The sequence below is a fragment of the Helicoverpa zea genome, chromosome 31, assembly GCF_022581195.2.
Source record: "Helicoverpa zea isolate HzStark_Cry1AcR chromosome 31, ilHelZeax1.1, whole genome shotgun sequence".
NCBI lineage: Eukaryota > Metazoa > Arthropoda > Insecta > Lepidoptera > Noctuidae > Helicoverpa > Helicoverpa zea.
In genome coordinates this window covers 17,088,731-17,107,094 of record NC_061482.1, presented here as the reverse complement: position 1 = coordinate 17,107,094, position 18,364 = coordinate 17,088,731, and the positions used below count along the sequence as shown (strand labels likewise).

The 18,364-nt window shown below is 37.9% G+C and overlaps 1 long non-coding RNA gene across 1 annotated transcript; it reads left to right on the top strand.

Moving 5' to 3' along the window:
* The first annotated feature begins 16,383 nt into the window (after positions 1–16,383).
* On the top strand, positions 16,384–17,447 carry LOC124645430. The gene is made up of 3 exons (XR_006986223.1): positions 16,384–16,633; positions 16,848–16,968; positions 17,214–17,447. It is a non-coding gene; the product is annotated as an uncharacterized LOC124645430 (long non-coding RNA).
* The last annotated feature ends 917 nt before the right edge of the window (positions 17,448–18,364 follow it).

The following is an 18,364-nucleotide window of genomic DNA, read 5'->3' as shown; positions in this document are numbered from 1 at the left end:
GTTAGGTATTTGATTTGTAAGAGTCCTATAATAGTGGGTCCACTTGAATTATGTATTACTTACTTCAAGTTTGTACAAGTATCTGTACGAATTTAAAGTCTGAGAAAAAATTTAATGGTGGGTCTACACGATACCAACTTTACATAGACTTTCGTAGAATTTTGTCTGCGCAAAAATCGGTGCATACATATCTGTACAATAAAAAATCAAGTCTGAGCCAATGATAAGTCTGCACAAATATCTTGTCATCATATTTTCACTCAGACTTTAAAGGACAATGGGCGATTCCGGTCCAAATGTCCACCACGAACGAGACCTATATAGCTAGATAGCCAGTTAAATACGGAACATTTTTTGTTATGAAAGTAAAAAAAAATATAATACCAGAAAAAAGTTATAGCAAAATCAAAAAACTCATTGCATAGATTTTATCAATTTCATTTTTTCAATTACTTTTCGTAATGTTCGATTTTCGTACTTTCTGACAAAATACAATTGTTCACTATTAGAGAGAAGATACCGCCAGTTACATCGAACTTTCTTAGATCCAGGCACCGCTGAGTATATTCAAGCACTTCTGGCGCCTCAATTGGTTAGTGATTCGTCATCCATCGGGCAAAAAAATATGCGTTGTTTATATGCAAATTAAATAACTCATCTTAGTTTTAGATAAAGTGCGGAAATGGAAGTGGAATAAAATAAAAAATAATAATGATAACATACAAAAACTATCGAAAATTAAGAATACATTTTTGGCTATAACTTTTTTTTGGCATTGTTTTTTTTTTTACTTTCTTAGTAAAAGTTACTCTAAATTAAGTGGACTATTGAATTATGTAGGTCTCGTTCGTGGTGGACATTTGGACCAAACTTCATACATTCTTGCCCAATCTCCTTTGTACTCGTACTTTACAGATTATTTACTCAGAACTTAGTTCTTACAGATATTTGTACAATCTTAAAGTCTGTATCGTGTGGTCCCACCTTAACACAAAGACATAATAATTAGTAGGTGCTAGTGTAGTGGTTGGTTTAATCATATATACCTAGCATAGCCGTTCGCGGCGCGCGAACTTTCATAAAAGTAGTTGAGATTTAGCTTTGGTTTTCGTCGGTAAGTCTGTCAGAGTACACACACATTATGGGGATTATAAAAAGGCTGAAGTTAATGATATAATGTAACTTTTAGAACAATCTTTCAGTCTCAATCTCCAAATCGAAGTACCTACTTGTCAAACTAGATGGCGCGAGCGTACCAAATATGTCGCTGATAGAAGCATTGGTCTATTCTCGCTTGATTCAAACCTTCTGAGCATGAACTTGAGTGTTATAATTTATAGTCCAGATGTTTGTATGTCCAGAAAGATGTAGGTATATGTATTTTCAAAAACTATTTATTTAACACACTGTAGCTGCAGGTACTTTTCTTCTTAACAAAGAAAAACGCTGTAGGTAGGTAATCCTTGCTTTGAGTCCTTTGTGCATGAAAACTTACTTAGTGAAAACTTTTAGGGACTGCCACTCTAATTGCATCTTAATTGGTTCAGAATATTTTTCTAGGGAGAACTTCTTTGATAAACAGTAGGTACAGATAGGTACCAATACATTTTGAAAATTCATTCTAGCAACTCCAAAAATCTAATTAGTATTTTAAGTTTGCATATTTTAGATAACAAAGAAAGGGCTGGCTGGCTAGATTCGATATCGGACCCCCGGCTCGATCGATAATGCCATGCGCAGTAACGAATGCGTCTATATAGGTCATTTTATAGATTAATAATGACCGGACAGGGAACTCATCCTTCATAAAAGTAAAACTAATAAAAATACGAAATACGATTGACGACCCCTTTGGCTGAATGGCTACTAACTGGAATGCCTAACTGAAGGTCCCGTCCCGGGTTCGATTCCCGGTGAGCTCGACATTTTTGAGATGAGCAGTATACTTGTTGGCTGAGGTCTGGGTGATATAGGTACCTCAGATTATCTTAATAGTTACTGACCACTTTGTATAAAATCTATCAGTTGTGTTAGAACTCACTACACAAAGCCAGAAGGGAACCATGGAACTAACCAACTATGTGTAAAAGGTGTCCCTTTCAAAATATATTTAGGTATGTCATATAATTTAAAAATAAAGTCACGTCTTTCTCATAGTCTGTAAGCTTGTAATTTAACTAACAAATATGGATGAATCTGAAATAAATGATTTATTTATAGTCGTTACCTACTTTAGAATGTCGACGAAACCATGGACGTAGATTCTCAAGCGAGAGGGCAGTTTTTCCCTTAGAGGTATGCAACTCCAAAATATCTAGTTATGATTTTTAGTAAACTGTAGATGATGTAGCGAACATCCCGGTTGGATCGATAAAGCCCTGTGAGGCTAGGACGAATGCAGCTACATACACACTCGTATATACGACATTTTACAGAGTAGAGTGAGTAGACAGAGAACACATCCTTCATAATTTCCTTTGTCAATAAAACAACTAAACTTGTATTTGTCTCATTTGACGCAATGGTCAACATGTAAAGCCGGACAGCCGAACAGGGGCCCGATTCTCCTAAGTTAATAATGTCAAAATCGAATAGAAATCGAATCGCAATATGATTGCAATAGCAGTTTTAACCATATCGAGCATTCTGCTACTAATGTAAGACCAATCGTATTCCAACGACATTCGATTGGTTTGCGTTTGGTCAGCTATTTTGGTGATTTTGGTCTGTACGGTAGTTTGCTCTACAATCATATTCCAATTGTAAATCATTTACAGACCAAATGATTCATTATTGAATGACAGAAAAGGATAAAAACGTTTATTTCCAATAAAAAATTGCGAAATGCCACGTACGCTTCAATCGTAATCTTGTCGTGATTGGATCTCAGTCGAATGTGAATCGTATGTCGCTTAAGTAAAATTAGCAGAATCGTGCCCCGGTTCGATTCCTGGTACGATCGACATTTTTGCAACGAGCAGCATGCTTTTTGACTGCGATCTGGGTGTTATAGTTACCACTTTTTGTGTTGTTGTTGTGTAGTTGTGTTAGCACCAAAAACACAAAGCTAATGAATAGCTTACCTTGTGTGAAAAGTGTCCTGAAATTTAATAAGAGGCATCATCGAATGACCAACAAAGGATAGCATAGTCTAGTATGTACACTAATATCATAAAGAGGAAAAAGTTGTTTTTTTGTGTGATTTTAGTGAATATAAGAAAAAATCTTGTTGCTTGTAAGATGACGTCAGATAAGAAGGTATGGAATAGAATAGAATAGAACAGAATAGAATAGAATCATTTATTTGCCATAAAGAAGAAGACATGCTGGGCCATGTAAGAGAAACCAATAAGGAAAGAAGAAAGTTTTTCCGTCAGAGTTTCGCAACTCGAAAAATCAAATCTAGTTATAATTTTTGATGAAATGTAGCGAACAAAGGATAGCAGGGGCCCGATTCTCCTAAGTTAATAATGTCAAAATCGAGTAGAAATTGAATCGCAATATGATCGCAATAGCAGTTTTAACCATATCGGGCATTCTGCTACTAATAAAAGACCAATCGTATTCGATTGACATTTGATTGGTGTGCGATTGGTCTGCTTTTTTTTAAACTTTGGTCTATACGGAAGTTTGCTGTACAATCATTTTGCAATCGTAAATCATTTGCAGACAAAATGATTCATTATTGAATGACAGAAAAGGATAAAAACGTTTATTTCAAAGAAAAAATAGCGGAATGCCACATACGCTTCAATCGTAATCGAGTCGGGATCGGATATCAGTCGAATCGAGTCGAACGTGAATCGTATGACGCTTAAGTAAAATTAGGAGAATCGGGGCCCTGGCTAGATATCGGTCGCCCGGGTGGATCGATAATGCCCTGCGCAGTGATGAATGCAACTATATAGGACATTTTACAGATTAATATGAGTGGACAGAGAACACATCCTTAATGAATATTCTTACTAATAAAAAAACCGGCCAAGTGCGAGTCGGACTCGCGCACGAAGGGTTCCGTACCATTATTTAGAAAAAAAAAATCACGTTTGTGAGCAAAATGAGCAAAACAATAATGTAGGTAAGTATTTTAGTTTTCAGTATTTGTTATTGTAGCGGCAACAGAAATACATCATCTGTGAAAATTTCAACACTCTAACTATCACGGTTCATGAGATACAGCCTGGTGACAGACGGACGGACGGACGGATGGACGGACAGAGGAGCGAAAACGATAGGGTCCCGTTTTACCCTTTGGGTACGGAACCCTAAATATAGTTCGAAAATCAACCCCGTTAAGCTCAACGGCCACCAATCCGGACTGTCAAACGGAGAATGTCGGGTTTGATTCCCGGTACGGTCGGAATAGCTTTCTTGCATTGCATTCATACAAAGCTACCATTGCGCTAACCGACTGTGTGTGAGTGTTGCTCTTTCTATAAAGATATGTTTAAATTACAATATGAAATGTCATTATTTAAATTATCACAATTCTTTTGTTCTAGTTAATACAGATGTATGGACACACTCAGAGATATTTAATGGTTACTTAAGTCGTTTCTTAGTGCAGATTTCTATGAGAATCTGTCACTATAAGGAGTAACTTAAGTAATCATTAATGGCCTTACTACAAAAACTTTAACCCCTGTTTTACACTTGTCTAAAAAAATTTTGGCTGCAAAATGAACCGTATGTCAACGTCATAATTTGACATTTTTTTAGACAAGTCTTAAACTGACGTTTAAAAGTTTTTGTGGTAAGATGGTAAAAGTCTCTGAGTGCGGGGGATAGTCATTAGTTTAATCATTAATGTCAATACAATTAGGTACATTACAATTTAAATAATCTTTAGAATACGTCGTTAAATTAATCGTTTGCTGAACTCATGACACAAAACTATTAGCTTACCATAGGGATAAACGATTAACATGTGAAGTATATATCCAATCACGAACAAAGGACGACGTGGTCTTGCAAGCACGAAAATTATAGCGTGTAAGGTCAACGTCAAAAGTAGCTGAACAAATCTAAATTTTCAAAACTGCTAAACACCGTATAGTCCAGTAGTATTCATATAATTATTTGAGGATGTTAAGTGTTCAGTTAAGAAATTATGACACTACATTGTTAGACGCTTTTGAAAGTGTTGATTTGTCTGTCTACTTACCAATACCGCGACTTGCATTCGGATTGTACAAAACAAGGAAACAAAGCCAGGTAGACTCGATATCGGTCTCCCGGTTCGATCGATAGTGCCCTGCGCAGTAACGAATGCAACTATATTAATAATAGGCCATTTTACAGATAAGTGTGAGCGGACAGAGATCCTTCATAAATATCCTTGCAATAAAAAAAAACAAAATCTAATTAACAAATAGGTACGAATGACATGACGACCCCTTTGGTGCAATGATCACTATGCATGACTGCCGAAAGCGATTCTCCTAATAATGTCAAAATTGAATAGAAATCGAATCGCAATATTATGATCGCTATAGCAGTTTTAACCATATCGGGCATTCTGCTACTAATATAAGACCAATCGTATTCCAACGACATTCGATTGGTTTACGATTGGTCTGCTATTTTGGTGATTTTGGTTTTGACGCTGACCGTACCAGTACCGTGTCTTTCGTTCGTCTCTGGATTAGGAGATTATTTTTTAATCACTTGCACAAAATAGCACGGTATACTAGGATGAATCATCATCATCATCAACATCTCAGCCATAGGACGTCCACTGCTGAACACAGGCTTCCCCCTTAGATCTCCACAGATACCTGTTGGAGGCGACCTGCATCCAGCGTCTTCCGGCGACCTTTATGAGATCGTCTGTCCACCTTGTGGTGGACGTCCTACACTGAGCTTGCTAGTCCGTGGTCTCCACTCCTGCACTTACGGTATACTAGGATGAATGGATAGTGTGAAAGATGATATGGTTGCGAAGACTGTTAGTTTGAGATGACGTCAGATAGAAAGGTATGGAAGAAGAACACATGCTACGCCGACCTCAAATAATAAGGGTCGAGAAGTAATCACGATATTACAGACATTAATATTACAAAGCGGAAATACATGTATTTGTGTACGATTTTAATGAATAAAATAAAATATTTCCGTAGTTTTAACCAAATTTTTAACATAAAGGTTTCCTCCATAGCTTTACAACTTCAAATATTTATGCTAGTTTTAATTAATTTTAGTAAAAATTGTAGATGAATATCGAGAACAAAGGCAAGCCATACTCGATATTGGAAGCCCTGCTGGATCGATGAGGCCCTGCGCAAGGCGATTGCAACTACATAAACTACATATAGGTCATTTTACAGATTAATGGGAGCGAACAGAGTGTACATCCTTCACAAATATCCTTGATTATTAACAAAACTAAACTTACTAATAATGCGAATGACGACCCCTGAGCGCAATGGTGACCATGACGGACGGTCGAACGGAGGGGGCAGTTGGGTTCGATTCCCTGTACGATAGACATTTGTGTAATTAGCATGATGGTTGAATTCATAAGACAAAGCTGATGAATCTTGACATGGGGCCAAGCAACTATGTGTAGGTATCCCGATATTTAATGACGCCAACATCGGGTGAGGAACAAAGGATGACGCGGTCATACATTACAGTGGCAACGGTGGTATCGTCGCCAAGCTGCCAGAGTATCCAGAAGCCACGTAGATTTTCAATACTAACTGCTTGGATACGTAGCCGGCGACGTCGCCATTGGCGTCCTAATGAGGCAGGGTTCTAACTGCTTGGATAGGTAGCCGGCGACGTCGACATTGATGTCCTGATGAGGCAGGGTTCTAACTGCTTGGATATGTAGCCGGCGACGTCGACATTGGTGTCCTGATGAGGCAGGGTTCTAACTGCTTCGATATGTAGCCGGCGACGTCGCCATTGGCGTCCTAATGAGGCAGGGTTCTAACTGCTTGGATACGTAGCCGGCGACGTCGATATTGGTGTCCTAATGAGGCAGGGTTCTAACTGCTTGGATATGTAGCCGGCGACGTCGCCATTGGTGTCCTGATGAGGCAGGGTTCTAACTGCTTGGATATGTAGCCGGCGACGTCGACATTGATGTCCTGATGAGGCAGGGTTCTAACTGCTTGGATATGTAGCCGGCGACGTCGACATTGGTGTCCTGATGAGGCAGGGTTCTAAGATAAAGACATACTATCTACTCCAAATAATAAATTGTGATAAGTGTATAATGCATCATATTGAAGAGGGGTTGATGGAATACCGGCGGCCCGGGCCGATCGATACAGCCAGGTTAGGCATGATGCATCTGTCTCGTGTACACTATCTGTGCTTATGTAGGACGTCTGTCGCTTCCCTGTTACCTGTTTTAATATGAATATGAAATCTCATATATATATCATGTCGTCAAAATGTAATCTAAAAGCCTTTTGAAATGCTTGATGACGTTGATTAGTAGTACCTAATTAGTAAAAAAACTTTTTTTTTGTTATTTATAATGATTCTTTGTTCAAATATCTTCAATTTCTTACTTACAAATATACCTACAACATACATAGAATAAGAACAGTATAATGTTCCCTAATCAAAATTGCAATATAGAGCGAGAGGCCCGCGTCCCGTTTGACACTTTCACGAAATGTTCTTTGTTTGTGAACGGCCTGAATATCTTATCACACAGATACTTCTTAACAGCACCAACCATGCATCATCTTCATTTCATCATCTGACTAGCCTTCTCGCAAATGATGGTCATCATCCTCCGAGCCTTTCTCCCAACTATGTTGGGGTCGGCTTACAGTCTAACCGGATTCAGCTGAGTACCAGCGCTTTGCAAGAAGCGACTGCCTATCTGACCTCCTCAAACCAGTTACCCGGGCAACTCGATACCCCTTGGTTAGACTGGTGTCAGACTTACTGGCTTCTGACTACCCGTAACGACTGCCAAGAATGTTCAATGACAGCCGGGACCTACAGTTTAAAGTGCCATCCGAAACAGTCAATGGTGTCTAAGATATACTTAGAAAGTACATACAAACTTTAGAAAAGTTGCATTGGTACTTGCCTGACCTGGGATCGCACCCGCGCCCTTATACTTGAGAGGTTGGTACTTTACCCAGTAGGCCACCACGACTTCTGGTGGTACTATATGATGGTATATTTGTTTGATAAGTTGATGTATCTGTCCCGTCAGCGCCATCTGTGCTTATCTAGGTCGCTTCCCTGTTACCTATTTTAATATGAATACGAAATCAGGGCATTGCTGTTTTCGTAAAAAAGGTATCTAAATGTCTTTTGCCAAGCTTATTGTTGATGACGTTAATTAGTTATTTGTAATTAGGTAGGTATTATTTAATTTGGCGTTTTTTTGTAATATTTTTTTTAATCAACAATTTTAATACTTTTAAAACAAAACATGTCAAGTAATGATTTGCATGTTATCCAACCTGCATGACGCGACGGAGCGGTCCCGCGTTGGCTTGTTCACGCACTTTCCTTTGTGTGCCAACAAACGGCCTGAAAACTTTCTTACAGGTTCGCTTTAATAAGACCAACTCATAAAAAATATACATAATTTCATTCAATCATCTGCCTAGCCTTTTGCCAAGGTATGTTGGAGTCGAAAAAATTGATGATTTCTTTGTTTTTAAACCGATTTGAAAAATTATTTCACTGATGCAAAGATAGAGTATCTTTATCCCCGAGTGACATAGTCTTATATTTTACCCTGGCGTGAGATGTTCTCGCGAGCGAAACCGCGGTAAACAGCTAGTCATCGACAAATATTCTGTTATATCATATACCTGGTTAAAGTAATAAATAAAACGATGTTTGCCAAAGGAAGTTTTTTCCCACGCTGTGCGCTAACCGCCTGCCACTATGTAGATAAGAGAACACGATTAAACTATAATAGTAGGACAATATTTTTTACTGTAGATATAATATCTCTATAGATACTAATATTGTAAAGTCCGTTTGTATGGGTCAATTGAATTGCAGTAACTTTTGAAAGTTACGTTATAAGCAGTGAATAAAAAGAGATGTGAAGATACTGCACTGTGGTGGGATTCTCTAAGCTAATAAATAAATAAAAATAAATAAAATATAGGTTGGTATAGATTTAATAAAACTAAACTAGGTAATAATGATAAGTACTGCAAACCTCTCCTATCTTTTTATGCTGTGCCCTACCGGGTCCATATTTCTAATATATTGTTAAAACTTTATAAAAATACCACCTGTATTACATATGGAATGCAAATAAAAAATTGAATTGAATTGGGCTACTCATATTTTCAGATCTATAGTCAAACTGATGAAACACGAGCTTACTTATGTGCTGATTTTTAATTACACAGATTATTCAATACACAGAAAAAAGTATAGCCGCAGTGCCTTCTTCAGTAAAAATGGTCTATAAGCACAAAACTTCAAGATTACTATATAGGTACAGTAGTCCTGAAATTAGCGTTTTCAAATAAATATACTAAGTTTTCAGCTCTATACTCGTAATACATTACAATTTCTACCAAGATTGATCGACCACGGGAAAAGCAAAAAAAAAGTCTCCGATCATTGACACATCTATTTTTCATTTGATGATGATGATGATGATCATTCCCTGGTTACAATTAATTCTAACACCATAAAGGTTTAACACCCTTACATGCTGAAATTTCTAAGGGTCCGTTCAAACAGGCCGGCTCGGAGAGCATCGGCGCGCATTTTTCTTTTCATACAGACCGGAGCCGATCGAGCATTAAAGAGCATGCAATCGGAGCCAAACGTCAAGATCGACGATCGGAGCCAGTCGGCTCCTCTTATTATTTCACACCGAGCGCCTTCGAGCATTGTTAATAACAAAAGCAGTGCACAGTGCACATGCAAAAATAAACCTTACTACAAATACTAAGTACTCGATTTTCAACGTATTAAGAATTTGCTCTTCTCTCCGAGCCGGTATGTCTGAACGGATCCTAATATCTACCATAAAAGGGTTAGATATAAACTTGCTTACTTTTAAACACGTTTAAAGATTAAAGATATCTTGTCCATCAAGGATTAGACGCGAGCTACTAATCTTTATCATGGTTGGTGCAAATATTTGCGCGTACGCATTTGACACGCACTAAAACTGACAGAAAAGGTCGATGCTCCTTCACTTAGGAAGGAACTGATGAATTTTACTATTTGCTTACATATCACTACAATTTAGGCAAATAAATAAACATTATTTACCTACGTGAGTTTGGTAGTAAAAGGGAAATATGAACTTCAGGATAATTCGCCGGACTTAATAAAATTAGGATAGATTTTTTTGTAGCTTTTTTTTGGTCCTTAAACACTTATAAAAAGCTAAGAATTCTCAGGTGTCGTAGTATAGGACGTAAGTATTCCAAAAACTTATTATAAATGTGAAAGTTTATGTAGGCATGTGTGGACTTCAGACAAAAACATCATCACCGTCAGCCATTTTTGAACTGTCCTATTGTACGGCGTAGTACTCCTCGTAAAAGAATAGCATGTAGGTGTAAGCTATAAGTTTAAAACATTAGTGCGACTTAAAGCAGAACACATTCAAACTGCCTAATCTTTTTCTCAACTATGTTGAGTGTTTTACAAGTTATGCGGGCAACCCAATACCACTAAATAAGCATAGCTCAAAAAATTAAAATTAAAACTTGGAGACTTACACACAAAGACTCTCAAATCTAATCAAAACAATACCTTCCTTACGTTGTGCAATCGGGTAAAACTTTTATGGTTTGTTTGTATGAAATGTATGGGCCGTCATAAATGCCCAGTGGCAAAACGAATATGATTATAGGTATGCAAATGACGGGGGTTCGAAGTTTGCACGTGTTAATCTCCCTCGGACTACTAACCCTTCAACTTAGTACAGGTATTTCTTAAAAGTATGGTCAGACGGACCACTGGTAATTTTTTTTTTTGCTTTTTAAGACTGCACGGTACGGGTTATGGCTTTAGTTAATGTTTCTTGTAAATGTGTTGTGTAAGAGTCAGATTTGGGCTCAGTAACAGGAGATTGTAAGTTAGTGGTGCCATCCTTTCCTGAGAAACATAAAGCAATCATCTATTTCACTTAGAGATCGACAAGTCAAAAACTTTCGACAAACAGCTGACCAGATAGTTTATTTCGAAGGCACTTGGAATTCCAATCAAACTCAGGGTACTTACTTCCAATCATAATTCCTGACAAACTCGAAAGTAATAATGATAACCTTTATTGTTTTATTTTCTTCCAACGGTACCTCAAATGACCTTACCACCCCTTGCAAACAATAGTTGCTTGACTTAAGCTACCGATAGTTAACGGCGTGGGAATCGAACCCACTCCTCCGGGCTAGGGGAGTGGGTTCTCACGTGGGGCTGCACCTGCACGGCGGGCGGCACTCCGCCCTAAGTAGGGGAGATGTTCCCAAAACGGGTAAGCTAACGAAAGATGTTAAATAAAATAACCAAGAACATTACATGCGACTTGTATTTGTACTCATAGGGTTGTTTATTTAATAAACTTTGGAAAACATAAGATAGTCTTAGTAATCTTCTTCAATATTCTGAAAAAAATAAAAAAAATAAACCCCTTCGAAATACCCGCTTTGCCCTCGGGGGGGTCCTAAAACGGGTAACGCCTTTGGGCAAAGCAGGTAATGAATGAATATATGTGATAAATGAATTAAAAAACATTTTAAAAAATATCTTAGCCTCCTATTATCCAGTAAATCTTTATTTTATCTCCTTAATTATGTTAAACAGTTGTCTTATTTTGATCAGTCTAGATTACTCTTTTACGTCATTAAATGTTACATTTGAAATTATAATGCTACCAACAGATAATTTTGTTAAAAATCAAAGAAAAGATGTTTAAATTTCTTTTTCACGCTGTTCCTGTTCTTCTTCAGCTCTCTGTGGCTTTCTTTGTCTTCGATTAGCTTTCTGTGGGATCAATTGAGGAAGTGCCCCTTATTTTATTGGTGTTATATGATGATCCTCAGGTTGAAGAAGGATTGTAGTTTGTGATGGAGTCTTGCATGGTGTTATAAAATCTTTAAGAATTTGTGTTTCTGCCGTTATAGTCTTGCATGGTGTTGAAAGTTCTTCAATATACTGGCCTACTGGTGTTGGAGTATGAGGTGGACTTATAGCTTCGTCAAGAGGTTGCGGTCCAGTTTCATAACTTCCACATCCCACGAAGTATTTAAAGTTTTTCTTTTATATTTATTCACCCAATTAAAAAAAAAAAAAAAAAAAAACAAATTAGGTATTTTTTACATTTGAGTCAGATAAATAATGGCACTGGTCAGCTTAATACATATCATAAATTATTCCAGGGCAAATCGGATAGTCACCCGTTATGCCCCTACCCGTTTTGCCCAAAAGCACGTTTTAAATTTCAACTACCTTAACCATAAAATAGTAAACAAGGAGACCACTAATTATTCACAATTAATAAGCATATAACATGCAAAATAATAATACAAAACTACGAAAACCATATCTTACACCATATTTGAGTAGTTAGCACTAGCATAATTCGATTTTTTTTAATAAGTTCAGCAGAAAACTTTTTTTACGTCTTACCTCGAACACGCTCGCTCCAGGTGCGCGAGCCGACTGACCGTGATCGGCAGGGGGGTAGTGCGCCACTCTACACTCACAGGTTCACACTAAGATCTATAATATTCGAATGGCAAGGCCTACCCGTTTTAGGAGGGGTACCCGTTTTAGGAACATCTCCCCTAATGTGTAACTTGGGGTGAGTTGGTGGTGAACGCGCAATTTTATTTCTTGGTATTATTAGTTTTTTGTGACCGGTGATTTTACCGTTAAATGTGCTCGTGGCTTAGTAAGAAACGTACGGTTCTCGAATACCTCCACCCATATTAAGATTTAACCACTCGTATGACGGTTATTATAAAACAATGGAAAATCGATTGTATCTCAAGTATATCTGCGCTCCGACATACAAAGGGTTAACACAAATTTTGGTCTTTTTGAGCTCTCCTCGGTTATCCTGGTAATAACCAGGATAACCGCTCGCCTCACATCATTTTTTCTGAAACTAGTGCTGCTTTCAGACTTCCTCTAATATAATAATTCCTCACTTTATCCATTCTTGTAACACCACACATCTATCTCCGCAAAACATATTTTCATCCGACTTCCCAAAAAACAAGGTTCTAAATCCGGATTTTTTTTATTATCATAAATAAGAATATCAAGAAAAGTCTCAATATCTACCTCCTAAAAAGTTTTTTTCGTTAACACCACACTGAGTAGCCAATAGCGTTTAACACCACACTAAGAAGTGTCCTTCTGACGAATGACGTCACTATAGTTCGGCCATTCAGAGAATGCGTTCCTGACACGTCGCGATTGAACTGACGACGTAATAACATTCATTGATTATTGATATAATAATGTTGTTTTAATGCTCCTCAATTGTTAAAACGGTAAACAACCAGCAAAAATATTTTTATCGTAACTGCAACGCCATTGCAAAGTTACGTCGTCAGTTCAATCGCGACGTGTCAGGAACGCATTCTCTGAATGGCCGAACTATAGCCCACAAAAAGTAAGGAAGTACCTACCTGTTTCACATAAAAACACAAAAACCGAATCCGAACCACCGGGATCACAATACAACAAAACTCAAGGGTTTTAGAAATGAGAAGTGAAAAAAACTTCGCTCGTGTCGTCTGTTCAAGAACCATACTTGATACACAAAGTCTGGAATTATGTATAACTTCCTTGGAGATATTTTTGTTATATAGTCCTCTTAGAAAGGAGTCTTTATTAAAAAAAAGATACCTACACAATGATTGGGCAACCGATAAACCGTTGTAGGATATCTTGCTATGAAACAATTTTTCCGCAATATTGGAACCTCCATTGCGGCAACGATACTATATTTGTTAACAAATGAAATCAAACTCCTCATATGGTCCTACCGCCCACTATTTTTGGCAAATTGATTGAGCTATTGTTATTAAAGTTTCTAAGAAATCACCATCAAGATTTGACGTCACGTATAAATCCCACGCTTCCCAAGTACAGCTATTAATTATTCCCGCCGCCCTCGAACACCCTCCCAAGACGCACAATAACAGTATTAAACCATTGAAGAAAACTAACAGTAAATACAAAGAGTTTGAATAATAATAGTTGAGACTTGCTCGACGCCCGCTGCAGCCGTATGTCCCCCACGAGCTAACTTTCTCACGATGCTTGCACCTGGTCTCGCCACCCGCTAAGGCCTACTGCTAATTGAACCGAGTGGTGACGTCATGTGTGTGACGTCACAGCTGCCGTGGTTTTTTGGGGGCGCGTGGCGAGTCCCGTTAAGGATGAGCAAAGATTTCGATTGTATTGAATAGAAAGTGAGTTTGGATCTTGAAATAGATCGTCTTCCAATAAACGTTGCAGTTTTAAATGTTTTTATTTTTGTTTGGCTATTTTAAGTAACACAAAAATTAGAGAAACCACAAAAGCGACTGATGCTCTAACCTACGCTAAGAAATTGAAATGGAAGTGGGCTGGGCACGTAGCGAGGTTAAAGGACGAGAGATGGACTAGCAGGGTAACAACGTGGAAAGGTCCAATCGGCAAACGTCCCAAAGGCAGACCGCTCACGAGATGGGCAGACGAGCTGATAAAAATAGCTGGTACCTGCTGGCCGCAAATAGCTCAAGATAGAGACTCATGGAGTTCTTTAGAGGAGGCCTTCACCTTCACTTGAGGAGGGGTTCATGCAAAACAAACCTAGTTATATATTTAAACTATTTCTAAATTAATTGGAAACAAGTGTAATTAATGTCTTTACTATTATTTCTTTCTTTCTTAAAACTACGCATGTATCCTGAAAAATTGCATGAAATAAAAGGTTTTTTATTTATTTATTATTTTAAGTAATGATGATATGTAATTCTTGATTATTTATTTCTCCATGATTTTGCTGTTACTATTTTTAGGGTAGATACAGAGTATTTTCAAGTCTTAAGACTTAAGACAATTTGGCGATTCCAGACATTTATTCTCATTTGGGAAGAGACCTGTGCCCTGTTTTAGAAGCTGATGATAATGAAATAGGTTTAGATACCCTGCAGTTTTTCTTTTACATTTCAATTATTATCCTTGAATAAAGACTGCCGTTAGAAGCCATCTCCTGCGACCTTCCGCTTCGCATGCAATCTTCCTGCATCCTTCATATCGTCTTACTTTTCAATACATACACAGAGACGGTCTTAGGTATCCTAGGTAGGACAACAAAAAAAAATTCGCTAAATCACTACAAGTTAATTAATACACACGATGTCATCAATGAATTCGTATATTAAATAAAAGTCGATTTCCCTTAGAACGATTACCCCGCTAATAGAAACGAACCCCCCGAAATAGTGTATCTCACGGTGAGTTTGGGCACATACTTGGTGTGGGAGAGACATGATACCTAGAAGTGAACGTTCTTGGAATGTGATGACCACTATGAACAGACAGCTGCTATACAGTTCTTCAGTCGTTTAACCACTTCACGTAAAACAAGCAACAAGTTGTAAACACGTCAATATTATGAATAAAGAGTTCATCTATTTCTATGCAGACCATGTCCCACCTCATCGCATGTCCACTGTGCCCCGAAACTTGCTCGCGGCAGGACCTCATGAGTGCATCCGGCCGTGCTCTCGCTGTGGCGGCATATTGGGCTGAAAATGTGTAGTCTATAAGACATGTCATCGACACGAAAGAAGATCTATTTCTAATAGGTCCAATGCTGGCTGCTAAGAAAAATCTCTCACCTCAAATTATTCTTGAATTCTAACTTAATAGAAGAAAATGTGTTATTTCTTAAAAAAACTGCGCATCGGTGTCGTTATTGCGCAATATTTAATGCAGCTTCAATGCACCCCCTTTGGCCGTGAAACACACAATAGACTTATTATTCCAGAGTATTGTACGCCTGCGAATCTGTAGCTATCTGTAACTATGGATGCCTGTCTTTGTTACAAACATTACCGATACCTATAAATATTGCGTAACTTGACGAAATTCAATTATTTGAATTTATTGCAAATATTTAGGCATGGTGTACGAAAAAAAAAGTAATTAGGTAGTCTATATTTTCCGATAAAATAATGGAAACGTATTTTTGTTTTCTCTAACTACCAACTACTAGCAAATATCAACAAAAATACAACACGCTTGAATATTGTGTTACGTTGACGCTGACGCTGAGTTCAAATTCATAGACAAGACGTCACGAGCCCCCACTCTCAATGTTTGTTGCAGTATATCTTGATAAATATTTAACATTCAATGTTTTGTTAAAAAATAAAAATACGTGTAATTTTTTTTTGCCAATCTAAAATGCGAACTAATTAGTACATTATTTTTAAGCCTGTCGTCGCCTAGCCCAGTTAAGACTGAGATTATTCAGTCGCTTAGGTATACATAATAGCACCTTTTTTCATAGAATGCCTGAGACGTAAGTTGCCCAGGAACTGGATTGAGCAGATTAGACTGGCAGTCGCTCCTTGTAAAACACTGGAACCCAGCTGCTTGCGGTTACACTGGTTCCATCCCATCATAGCTGTGAAAAGGCTAGGCAGATGATGATGGCCAGGTACGAAACATTGCACCGAAAGTATTAATACAATGCCTTTTTATACGCACTGTTATTTAGACGGCTGAAAATTATAGTCTTCATCTAAACCCTCCTTGGTATTAGTATAATAAAAATTATCTATTAATAACTAGAATGCATAGTAATATACCTAGGATGGAACTATGCCGGATACGACAACTGCACATCCTGAGATATGGTACTCATCCCGCAGACGAGGTAGACCCCGGAAGAGTTGGCGGGTGGAGCGGAACGCCCACTTCCTAGAGGTCAAACCGAGATAGTGGCATCATTGGCAGATCGGAAAATGAGGAAAAAGTCCAGCAGTGTGATGGGTAAGGCAAAAAAGCTTATGCTGGTAAATATATCGAATTATTTTATATATAAAACTAGCTGATCCCGCGAACTTCGTATCGTTTAAACCTTTTCTCGACCTTTACAAACATTTTAAAACCAAAAAAAGACAAATCGGTCCAGCCATTCTCGAGTTTTGGTCAGTCTAACGAACAGCAATTCATTTTTATATATAAGATTAAGTATGAATATAATACAAATTAAATACCAATTGTAATACACCTAGGATAGAACTAGGCCGGACACGTCAGCTGCACATCCTGAGATATGGTATTCACCCCGAAGACGAGGTAGACTCCGGAAGAGGTGGCGGGTGGACCGGAACGCCCACTTCCTAGAGGTCAAACCGAGATAGTGGCATCATTGGCAGATCGGAAAATGTGGAAAACAAATGGGGCAGCTTTTGTCCGGCAGTGGACAGGTTAGGCAAAAATATATTCTGGTAAATATCTATAGAATATAAATACGAACTAATTTACTTTTCAAAATAAATACTAAAAAATTAAAAAATGAGTTTTTTGACGCGTAGTTTTTATTTTCCATAAGTTCGTTCGGATATTTCTCTGACCAGTGATATTACTCTGTAATATGTATGACCTATATAGTTGCATTCGTTACTGCGCAGGGCTTCATCGATCCAGCCCGGGAACCGATATTGTATCTAGCATGCTAGACCTCTCTTTGAAATCTACAATTTACCTACGTACTAAAAATTTTCATTTAATTTTTATAGTAGCTATATAAAAATTATGCCTTTATTTTCACAATGTATTGGTACCTAACTGCTCTATTTATTAAAGCCGTTCTCCCAAGCAAAATCATCATCTCTCGAGCCTTTACCCAACTATGTTGCAGTGCGGCTTCCAGTCTAACCCGATGCGGCTGAGTAGGTTCCAGGGATTTGCAAGGAGCGACTGCCTATGTGACCTGAGAATTTTCATGCGCATTTTTAACTTAAAGATCCAGAGTGAGCATTACCTGAAGCCTCTTTTTAGCACATCTATAACACCTGTAATTTTACCAACCAATTTTTTTCTTGGGTACACTCCCGGCAGAGATGAGGAGGAGTGCTTTGATGCTATTTTGTAGTAATTATTTTTATTTCAATTTATTTCATAGTAGCCGGTATTTGAAAGAAAAACTTCCCTTTGCGCTTGTGAGTCTACGTCCATGGTCTCGTCGACATCCTTAGGTAGCGACCACGATGAAAGATGCGACGTTAGTTAAATAAATATAAATATAGGGACATAGCTTACAATCGTATAATTACCGGGACACCTTTCATACATGGTTGGCTAGCTCGATAGTAAGCTATTTATATCGATATTAGCTTTTTATTATAGGTCCTCACACAACTGATAACCTCTTATAGGTACT